The following is a 6,000-nucleotide window of genomic DNA, read 5'->3' as shown; positions in this document are numbered from 1 at the left end:
GGTTCTGTTCTCAGTTAAACCAGTAAATTCCTATTATCTCTAAAACATAAAGAAAAATGTGTAAAAACAAAAACTAAACAGCAACAACAAAAAAGGGAACTAAAAAAAAAAGAAAAAAGAAATAGAACACCAAAACCAACCAACCAAAAAACCCAATAGCTATCTAGTAGCTATCTAGTACCTGAAAATCAACAGTTTAAAGAAGTAATTTTCTTTATTTAAATCCCTGCAACCGCTGTGTAGGTTTAAATGGTGGCAGCTCAATTTTACAAATTTAAATAATGAGACACAGAACAACTGAAGCTCCATACAAAGCAAGGTGAAGAGAAGAAAAACGTAGAAGAGCCAGCTCATTGTCTTATTTTTAGTGCTTTGAAGTGGGCTAGTGCTGCTTATTCTATCACGATAATAATGTTGTACTCTTAAAGAGACTGTATCAAAGCTGATGTGCCTAAAAAATATACGTATCAAAAAAACTCAGAGGGTAGGCAACATTTCCTTTTAAAATAGCTTCTAACAATGACTTAGCGTAATTATATATGCTCCAGACTGAGGTTTGGAAGAATGTTAACTCTCCTGTCAATTTAAAACCTCCTTACGTATACAGCCCATGGGTGGGGTGCCACATTTTAGAATAGAGCACTTCACTTAAATGAAAAAAAAAACACATACAACCATCTAGTGTTTGTTTTGTTTGGGTCTTATAGCATACAAACTCAAATTTCATGGAAGCACATGTGGTTATAAAGCCTCTTCTGAGTTCCTACCACAGAGTAAAAGAGTACAAGAAAAATGAGGAAAAAAAAAAAAAGATTAGCAAAAAGGTATGAGAAAACAACTTCTATGTAAACAGAATTGCAAAGTTGCCTAAAAACAATGCTCGATGACTTCATATCCTGCCTTGCTGGGCACGCAGTCCTTAGATGGACTCACATTGTTGTCAGAGGTTGTGCTGCTCCATCAGGGCCATTATTTGTAATGGACACTGTACACTGCCCATTCACCTGGATTCTCTTCCGTACTGCAATATGAGAACTCTGAAATTAAATATATTGTGTTAGTTAATTCTCATATGACTCTTCTCACTTCTGAAATTGTGTATATTTAGGAGTAATGTGTGTATACCTATATGCTTAACGATATGGCTTGCAGCAGAAGAAAAAAAAAAAACAACTGTACTGGCTTGAATACCAAAATGCTGGACTGAGGGATGAAATTAATTATTCTTTAAAGAAAATATTTATAATATTTATATTTATAATATCTTTGAATAAAAAATATCCTTAGGGGTTCCATGGCAGCATCATTCATTCTTATGCTTTTCTACTTTGATGCTATGAGTTCCTCAAAATAGTAATCTTTCTAGTTTAACAAACAAGAATTGAAATACTGTTTTTAAATATTTCTCTTTGATAGGCTCTCAGTTATGAAGTATTCTGCATTTTTTCTAGTTGAACCAAATAGTCTACCTTTTCTCCCTAGAAGGAGGTGAAAGAAAATTATTATACAAGTTTCTAATATCTAGTTTCGATACTTAAAAGTTTCAGTTGCTGGCCAGAACACTCACCAAAATGAGTATTGGTGTCTGATGCTGATCTACACGTTGCCAAATTTTTCCAGTATCATTGTTTATCTTTTCAATGCATAGCACTTATTAGTAATTTCTGCATTTTTAAAAACTACTATATTTATCCTTTTTGTATTTTAATGTTTTTTGTTCAAGAAAGATCAAAAATTGAAATTAAAATTGCCAGGAAGGAATGAAGGGTGAAGCCTACAAGTAAATTTTATCTGGAAAGTATGTGTGTGTGTTTTGTGAGGGTTTACAGACTTTTTCTCTCTACTTCACTCTAGAAAAGCTGTATTTCGAACCCTGTATTTCAGTAATGATGGTAAGGGAAAAGCAGAAACATCTCATCAGCTTGATGCCCAGCAATATAAAAACAGAAATAAGCTAGATCAAAGGTACCAGCTAAGTTCATTCTCCTTTGTTATTTGCTGTTTAAAAAGTATTTTCTCTGAAAGAATCTAGTCAAATCTGGCCCCTCCTTATTTAAAGTTCTATTTAAATTCAGCTTTTTAGTGTATAATTGCTACTTTTGCAAAGCAGCCTTTGTTTCATTATGTTTTAGGTGACATGATGAAAAGCAAAATCATTGTAATAATGTACTCTAACATGAGGTGGAGTGACATAAAGCAAAAAGTAAACACTACTGTTCAGGACTTGAAACATGTCAGTGGCAAAACTGAAGAATTCCTTACATATGCTATACTCAGCTTGAGAATACTTTGCTGTTTTTACTAGTGCTTATATCCTGAGTCTTGGATGACTTCTTGACCTTTTGGAATAACAATGACAGCTAAGATCAGCTGATGAATAACTGCTTATACCATTTGCAGGATGTCCTGGTTTCAGGTAGGACAGAGTTAATTTTCCTCCTAGTAGCTGGCAGAGTGCTATGTTTTGGATTAGAATGAGAAGAGCGCTGATAACATGCTGATGTTTTAATTGTTGTAGAGCAGTGCTTACACCAAGCCAAGGACTTTTCAGCTTCTCGCTCTGTCCTGCTAGAGAGCAGGCTAGGGATGCAGCAGGAGCTGGGAGGGGACAGACCCAGGACAGCTGACCCAAACTGGCCAAAGGGGTATTCCATACCATCTGACGTCATGCTGAACAATATATATATAGGGGTGGCTAGCTGGGGTGGGGGGCCGGCTGCTCAGGGATAGGCTGGGCATCGGTCAACGGGTGGTGAGCAATTGCATTGTGCATCACTTATTTCGTACACATTATTACTATTAATACTATTATTATTATTATTATTATTATTATTATTATTGTTATTATTTTCCCTGTCTTAATAAACTGTCTTTATCTCAACTCACAGGCTTCACTTTCCCGTTTCTCTCCCCCGTCCCGGAGAGGGAGTGGGGAGGTGAGCGAACGGCTGTGTGGTGTTTGGCTGCCAGCCGGGCTAAACCACAACACAGGAATTAAGAACACTGATCTATAACTAGGCATTATGGTGGTTGGTTCTCTGTCTGAAGGGTCTGAGCTTCCTCTATAGTAAAAAGAAAAAGTTAGGGATTCACAAGAGCCGAGGTACTGACGGGGGACTCCCTGTTTTTGCCAAGTGGATATGATTAAGAGAGGCAGAGAGGTGTAGCATTTAGCCACTTTGACCTAAGCCTGCGGGGAGCAGACAGTTCCAATGTGTTAATAGCTTTCAGGATATGAGAGAGACAGTTTAGAGTCTTTGAAGATACTTAACCTACTTAACTCACCTATGAAAAGGATAATCTCATTGCCAGCCCTAAAGAGGTTTTAAGCAACTGTTGCCTTTACCCTTTCTGTTAAAATTGTGAGAAGAATTAGATTTTCTTATTCAGAGACAGAAAGATATGCCAGCAACAGTTGAGCTCGTGATTAGAATACCTTACTGCAAAAAGAGAAAATCTATCCTGATCCCTGCTTGTTTATGCAAAGGTGCCCTACAAAACTCAGGGGGATTACTCTTAGCAGCAGTGATCAAATTGGTAAAGTATGTGCCCATGCTAGCATTTTAGTTTGGCTCAGAAGCGAGCCATTGATTGCCACTATTTAGTGTGCTTTGGCTCACTGTGTAGTCATCTGTTATTCTGGTAGGGACCCCTCTCTGGGTGTAGGTATTCTTCAGTTCTGGCTGTGTTCTTTCCTGAACAAACACCCTCTGAGTTAGATTATAAACCACTGTTTTCACCTCCTCCATCTTCTTTATGGGCAGATTTAAACTGCATATATAAACTGTGATAGAAAAAGAGATCAATTCACTTTAGCCATAATCCATCTTTTCAGTTACATTAGAATTCTCTAGGATTAAACGTTATGTTCTTCTTAACCTCCAAGTATAAAACCAAGCAAATAAGGACAGGACCATGGATGTGGAAATCAAGATACTGAATCTAATAAAAACATGTAGCTCCAAAGTACAGCTAGAATGTGCATTACCCCTCAAATAAAACACTTCTTGAGATAGATTCACGCTAACAGCGGATGCAATGACATTCTCTTTCTCCTAAAGGAGACATGCCTTACATCGTTAATCAGCACAGCCATAGTTAAAGAAAATGATAAAATTAAGATCTGATGTAAACAGCTGAAGCTCATGATAATGAGTTAGCCAGTTACAACAGTGATATAAATATCATATTACCAAACAGGCCAGAAATTGTGTGTATCTTCCTCAGTTTAATCTCCAATGCCTGTTTGTAATGTAGAAATGAGTAAGATAACAGTATAGAAAAAATGGAATATAATGAAATAATCCAATAAATTAAATGGGCATATATTGCTGCATTTAAACCTTATTAACCACAAAAAATAAGAAAAATGGTAGGAAAACTTCTGATTTTTTTTTTTTAGGGGAAATGTAATGAAACGTGTAAACAATGAAAACTTGAAGCTGCTTGGAAAGAAGAGAGTTGACAGATTAATAATTTCATGATGTGCTTTTCTTGTATCCTTAAAGTATCTTTATATGTGTATATATATAGATAGACAGATAGATATCCTTTTTCAAGATATATTAGGCACCCTCAGAAATTGTCCTTAGCTCCCTGGACATGGAGAGGTGCTGTGAGAACTGTCCACACTCCTGACTTTTCCCAACTCTGGTCAAAATTCTGTAACCAGCTAGAATAGATCAGTTATTATTAAATCAAGAATTGAAGCAATATATATATTATTCCTATTGAAATATAGCCTTTATGTCCAGACAGGTACATTTTTTGTGATCAAAAGAGAGTTTGTGAGTTTGCAAGTCCCTTACGAAAATGGTAAAGCACCTTAAAAGATTTACAAGTCTTGAGCGCACGCAGCATTAAGGCTCAGTAAGCAGGAAAACTGAAGTTAATCTACTGAGACCTTACAGAGCAGAACCTCTGTTTGTTTCAGAGTCTCAAATTTATTTCCTCTTTAGTATTTCTGGTATGAATTAATACAAAATGCCCTGCATATTCCCTTTGGAGTAGTTGCTCATTCATCTCCAGCAACTTTCAGGTATGGCTTGATGTGGTTCCAGTTTTGTCACTCTTCCTGTTGAAATGTGTAACAACATCAGGAGATGGTCTAAGCTGTAGTAGCATAGCCTGACAAGCACTTCTTTTTCTTGTTCCTTCCCCTGCCAGCCTGAGGTGATACACCCTGATCGTTTTCAAACATGCAAAGAGAGAGAGGCCTGAGTAAGCCTCAGGTATATTACGGAGCTAACTGGGGAAAAAGAAAGCTTAAATCCATCTCCCTCTCATTTATGGAGAACACCTGCCATTATCACCCTTACTATTCTTCAGAAAAGTTTAAAAGCAGGGACTGGCACTTCTGGCACTCTTCTTTCCTGGCTAACAGAAGACCTCTAGCTGGTCACCCATCCTGGCAAAGGGTTACCTTTTCTATTCTTATCCTTATTAGACCCGCCATCCACACCTTTGTCATGCTGCAGCATGTTTCACTCAAGATTATTCTCATGGGCTGGTTGGAGGCCTCCAGCTAATGCTCATGGTGGTGGCTGGCATTAATGTCAGCTGGCCTTGTGCAAGACAGGGGTCTTCTGCATGCTATAACACTGCACTGAAGTTGTTGGGTTTTCTTAATTCAGGAAGTCATTTCTAATTCTGAACCTTTCAACCTGCAGGAATTCCTCTCTTTCTAGCTCTCCTTATGGCAGCTGACATCAGTTTGTAGATACCAGCACCCCAGGAACCTTGGAGTGGGACTTGTGCCCTCTGCTGGTCAATTGGTCCTCACAATGCTGCTGGAGCAGGCAAACCCTTCCCCTTAGGCTCAGTAAAAGCTGCATACTGCTCCAGAGCGACTGTTTATTAGCTTTTAATTTTGCTGCAGATTAACACTGAGACACTGAAACTACCACGGGATACTCTCCACTGCATATTAATACTTCAGTTTAATGTAAAATATGACAACGATTTCTACTTTAATTCCTAGACAAAAAACTGTAGATGTTT

The sequence above is a fragment of the Cygnus atratus genome, chromosome 15, assembly GCF_013377495.2.
Source record: "Cygnus atratus isolate AKBS03 ecotype Queensland, Australia chromosome 15, CAtr_DNAZoo_HiC_assembly, whole genome shotgun sequence".
In the NCBI taxonomy this organism is placed as follows: Eukaryota; Metazoa; Chordata; class Aves; order Anseriformes; family Anatidae; genus Cygnus; species Cygnus atratus.
This window is presented reverse-complemented; position numbering follows the sequence as displayed.